The 12,428-nt window shown below is 46.9% G+C and overlaps 2 protein-coding genes across 3 annotated transcripts in view; both read right to left on the bottom strand.

The window, feature by feature from the left end:
- The window catches only part of LOC138351018 (uncharacterized), an 82,892-nt gene extending 79,519 nt beyond the window's left edge, over positions 1 to 3,373 (bottom strand). The window contains exon 1 of the mRNA XM_069302492.1: positions 3,219 to 3,373. The gene's annotated coding sequence lies outside the window, so the exon portion shown is untranslated. The remainder of the gene's footprint in view (positions 1 to 3,218) is intronic.
- A 768-nt stretch (positions 3,374 to 4,141) lies between these two features.
- Positions 4,142 to 12,428, bottom strand: part of LOC123764720 (twist-related protein 2) — an 80,116-nt gene continuing 71,829 nt past the window's right edge. For both annotated transcript variants that reach the window (XR_011222318.1, XM_045752775.2), the window contains exons 2-3: positions 9,240 to 10,018; positions 4,142 to 5,707 (exon numbers count right to left, since the gene is read on the bottom strand). The gene's annotated coding sequence lies outside the window, so the exon portion shown is untranslated. The remainder of the gene's footprint in view (positions 5,708 to 9,239; positions 10,019 to 12,428) is intronic.

Here is a 12,428-nt window from a genome sequence, read left to right on the forward strand (position 1 = left end):
CCTTCACGTCGCTGGAAGACAGAAGAGATAGGGGAGACATGATCACCACATACAAAATTCTCAGGGGAATTGACAGGGTGGACAAGGATGGATTATTTAACACGGGTGGCACACGCACAAAGGGACACAGGCGGAAGCTGAGTACCCAAATGGCCACAGAGACATTAGAAAGAACTTTTTCAGTGTCAGAGTAGTTAGTAAATGGAATGCACTAGGAAGTGATGTGGTGGAGGCTGACTCCATACCGGGAAGCAGGGGTACACTGTGAGAGGCAGGGTAGCAGGGGGTACACTGTGAGAGGCAGGGTAGCAGGGGGTACACTGTGAGAGGCAGGGTAGCAGGGGGTACACTGTGAGAGGCAGCGGTACACTAAACAATGGCACAAGCAGAGAGAGAGGGGGAGGGGGGATACACGGTACGCGGGTGCCCCATCACCACTGCCGGGGCACCACCCACGTACCCTACACGGTACGCGGGTGCCCCATCACCACTGCCGAGGCACCACCCACGTACCCTGCACCACATTTCCGGAAGCAGAATGGAAAAAGCCGTCAGCAGTAAGAGCAAGTCCTGCCCGCCTCCCATCGTTCATCTACAGCGACTGATGTTCCCTCACACGCTACGCCCCGCCAACACAAACAGTCTCACTACGTCAAGCTATAATTGCTCCTGTAAACACATCATTACAAATATTATTTCAGGTGAATTATACTCGAGAATTGGCAAATTGGTTCATACTATCGTCTTGATGGTTGGCGGTCAGGTCGATGAGTAGATGTTACTCCTTGCTTGTAAGGACAGTTTATTGATGAATCGTTGGACTCGTGACGAGTTCCCCCCGCGGGGCTGGCCACACTCTTCTCTTCCTTGGAGGTCACTCTTTGTCTCTCCTTAGTCTTGGGTGAGTTGTACAGCTCACCCAGCTGGCCGCTATTTGTTGTGTGCCCCACATACTCATCCTGTGAGCGGTAGTTTAGTGTGTGTCCAACATACTCATCCTGTGAGCGGTAGTTTAATGTGTGCCCCAACATACTCATCCTGTGAGCGGTAGTTTAGTGTGTGCCCCAACATACTCATCCTGTGAGCGGTAGTTTAGTGTGTGCCCCAACATACTCATCCTGTGAGCGGTAGTTTAGTGTGTGTCCAACATACTCATCCTGTGAGCGGTAGTTTAGTGTGTGTCCAACATACTCATCCTGTGAGCGGTAGTTTAGTGTGTGTCCAACATACTCATCCTGTGAGCGGTAGTTTAGTGTGTGTCCAACATACTCATCCTGTGAGCGGTAGTTTAGTGTGTGCCCCAACATACTCATCCTGTGAGCGGTAGTTTAGTGTGTGTCCAACATACTCATCCTGTGAGCGGTAGTTTAGTGTGTGCCCCAACATACTCATCCTGTGAGCGGTAGTTTAATGTGTGCCCCAACATACTCATCCTGTGAGCGGTAGTTTAGTGTGTGCCCCAACATACTCATCCTGTGAGCGGTAGTTTAGTGTGTGCCCCAACATACTCATCCTGTGAGCGGTAGTTTAGTGTGTGCCCCAACATACTCATCCTGTGAGCGGTAGTTTAGTGTGTGCCCCAACATACTCATCCTGTGAGCGGTAGTTTAGTGTGTGCCCCAACACACTCATCCTGTGAGCGGTAGTTTAATGTGTGCCCCAACATACTCATCCTGTGAGCGGTAGTTTAGTGTGTGCCCCAACATACTCATCCTGTGAGCGGTAGTTTAGTGTGTGCCCCAACATACTCATCCTGTGAGCGGTAGTTTAGTGTGTGCCCCAACATACTCATCCTGTGAGCGGTAGTTTAGTGTGTGCCCCAACATACTCATCCTGTGAGCGGTAGTTTAGTGTGTGCCCCAACATACTCATCCTGTGAGCGGTAGTTTAGTGTGTGCCCCAACATACTCATCCTGTGAGCGGTAGTTTAGTGTGTGCCCCAACATACTCATCCTGTGAGCGGTAGTTTAGTGTGTGCCCCAACATACTCATCCTGTGAGCGGTAGTTTAGTGTGTGCCCCAACACACTCATCCTGTGAGCGGTGGCAGTAAAGGATCACACAACGCAGGAGGCCCTAACAACCATTCAGCGGGTGGCCGACATAAGGATATACAATTACTGTACACCCCACATATAGTTACGTCAGCTTACAAGGCAACAATACGACTTGTAGTGTAACTGTTCTGCAGGACATGTCATTATTCCACATTGCAAGCAAGTAATTTTGATAATAACAATTCTCAACACTGAAGATTTTATTGCCTAATGCTACGCCTGTCACTTTCAAATAAGTGTCGTATTGTCTTGTTTCTGACTCAAGACAACTATAGCTATCGTCTACCACAAGACGACTATGGCTACAACGCAACAATGTCAGATATTTTAATATTAACAATAAATTGATACACAAATAAATGTCCCTAATGTGATATTCATCAATGGGAAAATCACTTGGATCAATGAGATGAATGAATGAGTCAATTTTTATCAATATAAATGAAGATTCGCCAATATTTATAAGAAACAGTGAATTAGGTAATATTAATGTAAGTCCAGGAATATATAAATTAGCTTTATAATTGGTAAGATTTGTGAATGGTATATAATTATGTAAGAAATAAAGTCACATGTTGTGTACATTGCGAGAATTAGGAGACGGCCTCTCCACAGTCAATCATGTCACGTCCAGTATTCGTTATCATGTTTATGACTCTTAGCCTGGTCAGGTGTAGGGGACTATGACCCCAACCCTCGGGGTCTTCTCCCTCTGTAGTCCTTCATAATGTGCTCACACACCACCACCTGTCATTGTTCCCACCTCCACACTTACCAATAACCGAATGACCTTTTTTTTGTGATTGTTACATATATACTGTATGTATATATATATATATATATATATATATATATATATATATATATATATATATATATATATATATATATATATATTTTATTGTGCGTCAATTTGTCTGTAAGATACTTGGAGGTAGTATCGAAAAACTGAACTCAAGAGATATTGCCAGTTTTGGTATTGACCGTCATCAGAGGAATTAGGTGAAAGAAAACTTTGCTGTGGTGCCTCAGGCATGGAACCCGGGCCCTTTTGGTTGTGCTCCGGCTGTAGTGACCAGTGCACAATAGGAATACTTGAGAGACTCCCCCACCACATCCATATAGACGCCAGTCTTGGCTTGGCCAGCAGTACCTACATTACCTGGTGAGCGAGGTAGGAGGTGAGGTTGTAGAGGTTGGTTGTAGAGTGGTTGTAGAGCGCGTGTCCTCCAACCTGTGGGGTTGTGGGCAGCGGACACTAACACAGACACATGTACCCCAGGAGGCAGGGTCCTCCCCGCACCACCACCACCACCACACTGCCGCAGTCTTCACAAGCCCTCACACATAAACAACACAACGCCACTCGCCGCCAACCACCGGAATCAATCACGCAACTGCCAATTACAATGGGCACTATAGTCTAACAGTATTTATCGTGAAGGGTGGAGAGTTTTCTTATAGAATTGGCGACATAATAGATCACGTCAGCAGTAGAAAATGTGTGAAGACCTTGCGGTGAGAGGAACGGTGAAGGGCTGCTGGGACGTTGGTGAGGTGTGTGGCTGAGTGCAGGTGTGGAGAGGACAGGCGGGAGGGACGGAGGTGTGTGGCTGAGTGCAGGTGTGGAGAGGACAGGCGGGAGGCGGATTGTACTGTGGTACACATTATGGGACGGGAGGAAAGAATGGTGCCCAACCACGGTCGGTCGGGCCGGTCGGCCGAGCGGACAGCACGCTGGACTTGTAATCCTGTGGTCCTGGGTTCGATCCCAGGCGCCGGCGAGAAACAATGGGCAGAGTTTCTTTCACCCTATGCCCCTGTTACCTAGCAGTAAAATAGGTATCTGGGTGTTAGTCAGCTGTCACGGGCTGCTTCCTGGGGGTGGAGGCCTGGTCGAGGACCGGGCCGCGGGGACACTAAAGCCCCGAAATCATCTCAAGATAACCTCAAGATAACCACTTGGACAGTCGAGGAGTGAACGCCGACCTGCATGAAGCGAGACCGGTCCAGCTCACCGGTAGAGATTAGCTAATTAGCTAATCCAGCTCATAGAAAAAAACAGGGAAAGAATACACATATGGCTAAAAATAATCCTCTTTATTAAGTACATAATAATGAAGTACATATTAAGCCTAACGCTGTATAACACTGAGACCATCCTCTAGCTCTTGTGTCTTCCCTTGCCCTCTACAGTGAAGGTGGTCATCCTCCCATGAGAGTGAAGTTAGTCATTACCAGAAGAAGGCACCAACCTCAAGAGCCAAGGTTCTCATATCACCTCTAGAGTGAAGATCCTTTAAAGTGAACGTCTTTATGTCCCTTCAAGAGTGAAAGTTTTGTATTTCCCCTCTAGCGTAAAGTTTCTAATGTCCCCTCTATCGTGAAGGTTTATATATCTCCTCTTGAGTATAGATCCTTATGTCTCATCTATAGGGACAGTCTGAACGCTATCATAATATCGAGGCACAGTGTGAGGACCACTCACACGCCTCTCCTGAGCCTCCTGAGTTGTGAGTATGAGTGCACACTGGACCACGAGCCTCCCTCCACACACCTGGACCTGCACACGGGGGGTAGACACACACCTCAGACCATATACGCCAACACAATACACTTCTCGACAACCTTGGTTATAACGTCGGGTCAAGAGCTCGGCCCCTAGCGCCACCCCCAGCAACACCAGACAGTAGAACAACTTGGTAACAACCATCTATAAGGTGGTGCCACGGCCCCTGTGGTGGTGCCACGGCCCCTGTGGTGGTGCTACGGCCCCTGTGGTGGTGCCACGGCCCCTGTGGTGGTGCCACGGCCCCTGTGGTGGTGCCACGGCCCCTGTGGTGGTGCCACGGCCCCTGTGGTGGTGCCACGGCCCCTGTGGTGGTGCCACGGCCCCTGTGGTGGTGCTACGGCCCCTGTGGTGGTGCCACGGCCCCTGTGGTGGTGCCACGGCCCCTGTGGTGGTGCCACGGCCCCTGTGGTGGTGCCACGGCCCCTGTGGTGGTGCCACGGCCCCTGTGGTGGTGCCACGGCCCCTGTGGTGGTGCCACGGCCCCTGTGGTGGTGCCACGGCCCCTGTGGTGGTGCCACGGGCCCTGTGGTGGTGCCACGGGCCCTCACACCTCATGACGCTGGCTCAGTATACCTCACAATGTAGTAATATTTATTCAGAAATTGCAAAATAATATAAAATAAATATGGAAATAGCGTACTAGATTACAGTCAATCTATTTGTGCCCAGTTACACGGTTGAATATAATTGGTTCTTGTGCATGAGGCTGGCGGCGGGAACAGTGTGGACAGTCCCTGAGGGAGCGATGACAGTCCCTGGGGGAGCGATGACAGTCCCTGGGGAGCGCTGAGAGTCCCTGTGGGACCGTTGACAGTCCCTGGGGAGTGCTGACAGTCCCTGGGAGACTTAAAACTGTCCCTAGTTGAGTAGCTTCAACTTGATTCATTACACAGTCCAAGATATGATGACTTTTGTAGATCCTGTGGAACCTAAAGGTAGTTCCGTGTATACTGGTAAACCTTGACGGGTCTTGACGGGTCTTGCCAGGTCTTGACGGGTTTTGACGGGTCTTGACGGGACCTGTGACGACAGGTGACGGCGTACCCACGTACCATGATAGTGACTCACTCACTCACGGCCTGAAAACAGAAAGATTCATCTTAAGAGTCCATTTAAAGAAGCGCGCTGTTATGTTGGTCATTACTGAACCTCGCACCAGGGGTCCAGTGTAATGAAACACTTGTACGCACTCTCACTTCTGTACTGTCTACTGGCTTGTCTACCCTGTCTACCTGTCACCTACAGGCTTGTCTACCCTGTCTACCTATCACCTGCCTCACGCACACGTGAGGCAGGTAGCCCGCGGCGTGATGCCTTGCTCGGAGTGGACACACACACACACGTACACGCACGCATCCACGCACATCTATACAGGGGGACCTGGTAGCTGAGAGGACAGCGCTCGGTATTCGTAATCATAGGGTCCGGGGATCGATCCCCGACGATGGCGGAAACAAATGGGGAGACTTTCTTTCACCCCTGATGCCACTGTTACCTTTTTACCTAGCAGTAAATCGGTACCTGGGAGTTAGACAGCCGTTACGGGCTGCTTCCTGTGTGTGTGTGTACTCACCTATTTGTGCTTGCGGGGGTTGAGCTCTGGCTCCTTGGTCCCGCCTCTCAACTGTCAATCAACTGGTGTACTAATTCCTGAGCCTACTGGGCTCTATCATATCTACATTTGAAACTGTGTATGGAGTCAGCCTCCACCTCATCACTGCCTAATGCATTCCACTTGTTAACTACTTTGACACTGAAAAAGTTCTTTCTAACGTCCATGTGGCTCATTTGGGTACTCAGCTTCCACCTGTGTCCCCTTGTTCGCGTACCGCCAGTGTTAAATAATCCATATTATTATCCATAATAAGTGTGTGTGGACACACACACACACACACACACACACACACACACACACACACACACGGGGACACAGGTGGAAATTGAGTGCCCAGACGAGCCACAGAGACATTAGAAAGAATTTTTTCAGTGTCAGAGTAGTTAACAGATGCATTGCATTAGGCAGTGATGTGGTGGAGGCGTACTCCATACACAGTTTTAAATGTAGATATGATAGAGCTCAGTAGGCTCAGGAATCTGTATATACCAATTGATTGACAATTCAGAGGCAGGACCAAAGAGCCAGACCTCAACCCCGCAAACGCAACAAGGTGAATACAACTAGATGAGTACAGACACACACACACACAACAAGGGGAAATGGGTGGAAGCTGGAAACTCAAAGGAGACATAGAGATATTAGAAAGTCTTCTTCTAGCGTGAGAGTAGTGGGAAATGGAGTGAACTAAAGGAGCAGGTTGTGGAGGCAAACATTCTTCAATGCTTTAAAACTAGATATGACAGAGAAGTAGGACAGGAGTCATTGGTTTAAACAACCGAAGGCTAGAAAGGCGGGATCCAGGAGCCAACGCTCGACCCTGCAGGCACAAATAGGTGAGTACACACAGGGGCCTCGCGGCTGAGAGAATAGCGCTTGGGGTCGTAGTCTAAATGGCCCGGGTTTGATTTCCGGCGAAGGCTGAAACAAATGGGCAGTTTCTTTCACTCTTATGCACTTGTTCACTTAGCAGAAAATAGGTACCTGGGAGTTAGACAGCTGCTATGGGCTGCTTCCTGGGGATGTTTGTGTATTAGAAAGAAATATATGTATTATACATAAGAGGAAAAATAGATTGGTTAAAAGGCGGGGTCCAAGAGCTAATAGCTCGATTCTACAGACACAAATCGTAAATACACATACACATACATACATACATCTAAATTTATTAGGTGAGTATTAGGTGAGTATTAGGTGAGTATTAGGTGAGTATTAGGTGAGTACATGTGTTATTAAGTATGCGGCCCCAGCTGCGGCCCCAGCATGGAACCCTTACCTAAAGAAGCACAAAACAAAACTAGAAAAGGTCCAAAACTATGGCACAAAGTGTTCCCGAGCTGAGGGGACTGAGCTATGAGTAAAGATTGAGGGAACTACATCACACTACACTGGAAATAACGAATAGGGCAGGCCTAATTGAGGCCATGTCGAGGACAGGGCCACGGGGACGTTGAGCCCCGAAATCATCATCACAGGATAGGCCGTACAAGATATTAAGGGGGATGGACAAAATAGATATAGAAGCAACATTCAAATTAAAGAACAGTTGCACAAAATAAAAAGAAATTTCTTCATTATTTATATATATGGAATTTTATATATTATATAAATTGTGTGGGCAAGAAGGAATGTAAGAATAATGAGGCAAAATACCAGTGATGACTGCCTGCGCTAATCCCAACTTATGCACAACTTGATAAACTTTGAGTAAAAAAAGATACAATGTGCGTAAACTGACATTTCTAACAAATATTCCTTTGAAATGCTAAAATGTCCTATCTTAACAAATAACCCTTGAAATGCATAAACATCCATTTGAAAAATTAACAGTTTGAATAAAGAAACACCTATATATAACAAATCCTTTGAAATGCTTAAATCCCCTAACTTAAACAAATAATACTTGAAATGATAAATTAGATAAATTACAGGAACTCAGGTACGGCAAAAATGAGGAGCTGAAACATAATACAGGGTACAAAACACAGTCAAATCTGCCCATAGTAGGAAAACGGCATGTCAAGGATTTGGGAATAATGATGTCTGACGACCTAACGTTTAGGGAGCATAACCAAGCAAATATTGCGTCAGCCAGGAAAATGATAGGATGGATTATGAGAACTTTCAAATCCAGAGATCCCATCACAATGGTTGTACTCTTCAAGTCACTTGTGTTGTCCCGTCTTGAGTACTGCTCAATACTCACTTCCCCCTTCAGAGGAGGAGAGATTGCTGAAATAGAGGGAATACAGAGAACATATACGGCACGCATAGGCGAAATAAAGCACCTAAATTATTGGGATCGTCTCAAAGCTCTCCAAATGTACTCTCTAGAAAGGAGACGAGAGAGATACCAAATAATATACACATGGAAGATACTGGAGGGCTAGGTCCCAAATCTACACAGTAAAATAACAACATACTGGAGTGAACGATATGGAAGAAAATGCAGAATAGAACCAGTGAAGAGCAGAGGTGCCATAGGCACAATCAGAGAACACTGTATAAGCATCAGAGGTCCGCGGTTGTTCCCACTTCCTACCAGCGAGCATCAGAAATATTGCCGGAACAACCATGGACATCTTCAAGAGAAAACTAGACTGTTTTCTCCAAGGAGTGCCGGACCCTAGCAGTAGCAGCACCCCATGCCGGAGATTTTTTATTTACTGTGACCAATGCAGTTTCTGGAACTCGCCTCAATCATGACGCTCTCCGCATTGGAGTTGCCCTTCGCCTTGCCGCCCCCATCCTCACCGAACATAGGTGCATCTGCGGAACTGCGATGGTCGTCATGGTCTGGTGTGTCGTAAATCACAGGGTAAGATTGCAAGTCATGAAGAAGTCAACGACATCATAGGCAGGAGAAGATAGGAGAGAGGAGGGTAGGAGAGAGGAAGGTAAGAGAGAAGAGAGAGGTGCGGGAAGCGGAAGAAGAGGGAGACAGGATATAACGATAAGCTAACCACATGTTATCTCTATAGTAGTGAGGCTCTCACCTGTCTTGGCTGATGGTGAACAGTGACTGACTCTGTGGCACTCGGAAGTGCCGGCCTCACCAGGCTTGCTGTGGCATCCTGGCCTCACCAGGCTCGCTGTGGCATCCTGGCCTCACCAGGCTTGCTGTGGCATCCTGGCCTCACCAGGCTCGCTGTGGCATCCTGGCCTCACCTGACACCTGACACACTACATTCGGGGAATTAATTCGCTTCACGACTCGATGAAATATTTTGCACCTTCACTTAACCTAAGTACTGCTGCTTAGCGCATAATTCGACACTTAAGTCTCTTTTGGGAACTTTTTGTTTGTGAGTGTGAGTGAGCAGAGAGGTGTTGAGACAAGCCCAACACCGGCTCCACACCCACGATACACTCACTACTCGCCTCTCTTGGCTCACTACCGAACTCTCATTAACCTTCCTTTTCTCTCTCCACTTAATATGTACACCAATTGTTATTGTATTTCTAATAGGTTTGGGCACAGTTCAGTTCACTGTGGCACGAGGGTAGCTGCTGCTGCTGCTGCCACAGGGGAAGTGACTCGCCTGCCTCGCACCCTATGCCGGCGGTGGACGGAAGCTGTGACTTGGGTGCTCCCTCCATACTTGCTCCCTCCACTGTGGTGAGCCGGGGTGACGCCAATGGTTCCCTCCACTGTGGTGGGTCGGAGTGGCGCTGCTTGCTCCCTCCACTGTGGTGGGCCGGGGTGGCGCCACTGGCTCCCTCCACTGTGGTGGGCCGGGGTGGCGCCACTGGCTCCCTCCACTGTGGTCAGCATCTGCAACACAACCACATCTTAGTTCAAGGCAACACTAACACCATCACAAAGCAACATGCACAAATACAGAGAACATATACGGCACGCATAGACGCAATAAAGCACCTAAATTATTGGGATCGTCTCAAAGCCCTCCAAATGTACTCACTAGAAAGAAGACGAGAGAGATATCAAATAATATACACCTGGAAGATACTGGAGGGCCAAGTACCAAATCTACACAGTAAAATAACAACGTACTCCAGTACGTACTCCGTACGTACTGGAGGTACGTACGGAGTACGTACGTACTCCGTACTCCAGTACGGAGGGAGCATTTATACGTAAAGTACGTACGAGTACGTACGAGTAAAGTACGTACGAGTACGTACGAAGTACGTACGTACTCCGTACTCCAGTACGGAGGGAGCATTTATACGTAAACGATATGGAAGAAAATGTAGAATAGAACCAGTGAAGAGCAGAGGTGCCATAGGCACAATCAGAGAACACTGTATAAACATCAGAGGTCCGCGGTTGTTCAACGTCCTCCCAGCAAGCATAAGAAATATTGCCGGAACAACCGTGGACATTTTCAAGAGGAAACTAGATTTATTCCTCCAAGGAGTGCCGGACCAACCGGGCTGTGGTGGGTATGTGGGCCTGCGGGCCGCTCCAAGCAACAGCCTGGTGGAACAAACTCTCACAAGTCAAGCCTGGCCTCGGGCCGGGCTTGGGGAGTAGAAGAACTCTCAGAACCCCATCAACCAGGTATCAACCAGGTATCAACCAGAAGGCATTTCATAAATGAATTGTAAAGTCTACTTTCCAACACTAATTAAATAAAATATATAACATTCACACTCATATGTATTACACATTTCAGGGAAATTAATGTTTTCATTTCCCAGACGAAGGACTCTTCCCAAGGGTGTAACCTACAACAGTTGCCAAACTTCTGGCCATCTATATAATGCTGGTGAACAGATGCATGAGTTGAAAGAAAGCATGTTCAAGCGTCCCTGTCCTGTAGCAGGAATCAAACTAATAAACTGCTTAGTTACAATGTCCATTTACTTGCTAATGAAGTAAAATTGAAAAGATGTAAGCATGTCTTCCAACACTATTTTTTCTTTGTTTTCCTTGTCTAGTTCACTTTCTTGTAGTCTATTCTAATGTAACAAAAATAATACATCCTTCCTTATCGTCTCAACTCTTCTTAACTCACGTCAAAAACAATGACAGTGAAGAGCCTGGGTAACTAGCAAGGTGTGAGAGTGTTCACTACCAGTGAATAACTTGGGCTCTGATGTGACAGTTAGTAAATAATCTATTACATGACACACAATAACGTTATATATCTATGAGAAAATGTGTGGAGCAGGTCGGGGGGCCAGTCCCAGGGTGCCCCAGACACCCCCCCCCCCACTTGTTGGTGTCATTCATGGAAGTAACGTGAGACTTGCTACAATGTTTTATATATCATGTATACGCTCTTGACTACAATGCTCTACATCTTACACTGTATACTGACAAAGAGCTGAAATCTCTTGAAACCTTGCAAAATGAAGCTATGCGTCTCATCCTTGGGGCTCCAAAGTCCACGACAATAGTTAATATGAGAGCAGAGTTAAAATTACCTACCATAAGTGAGAGAATTTTGTCTATTAGCGCAGTTTTCAGCGTGTAGGCATTGAGTAGATCTAGACAACACATGAAGTTTCAAGCTAAACTTTCTAATATGCTACACTCACCTGAGGTCTGTAGAGGTCTGTAGAAGAAGAGCGAAATCTGATTATGTATTTTGATTCTACAAGGTAGCCAACTCCATCAAAATACCAACTCAACTCCATCAAAATACCAATGTACCCAACTCAATAAACGATTAATCATCCAATTACTCCATGGGATAACTGGGATCTATCAGTTGATTTTGTAAATGCGCCCAAGAAAGATAGTGTGCACTTTACATTATTAAAACAGTTAACATTGAAAAGCATCACTGAGAGTACTCAGAGTATGGGTAACGATGTGTATCAGTGCTATACCGACGGCTCTGTAGAAGAAGGTGGATGATGTACCGGATGTGCATGCAATATATTTGAACAATCTTCTCTCGTACATACAGCAATGAAGCGCGTCAATGACTGGGCAAGCACAACTCAAACCGAACTTGCAGGCATACCTTGCCACGGAATTTTTAAAAGACAAAGGCAGTGGACTTATATACTGTGACTCGCAGAGTGCACTCCTGGCATTGAACGCACATAGTAGTGACACCCAAAAAATAGTCAGTGATATTCGAATGAATGTTTTAGCTGCCAAAGAAAAGAGATTTGAAAATAAATTCCTATGGATACCATCACATGTTGGCATCTCAAGGCATGACACTGTTGATATGCTTGCAAAGACAGCCTGTAGAAAACCAGTA

This window comes from Procambarus clarkii, chromosome 48, assembly GCF_040958095.1.
Source record: "Procambarus clarkii isolate CNS0578487 chromosome 48, FALCON_Pclarkii_2.0, whole genome shotgun sequence".
NCBI classification, from domain to species: Eukaryota; Metazoa; Arthropoda; class Malacostraca; order Decapoda; family Cambaridae; genus Procambarus; species Procambarus clarkii.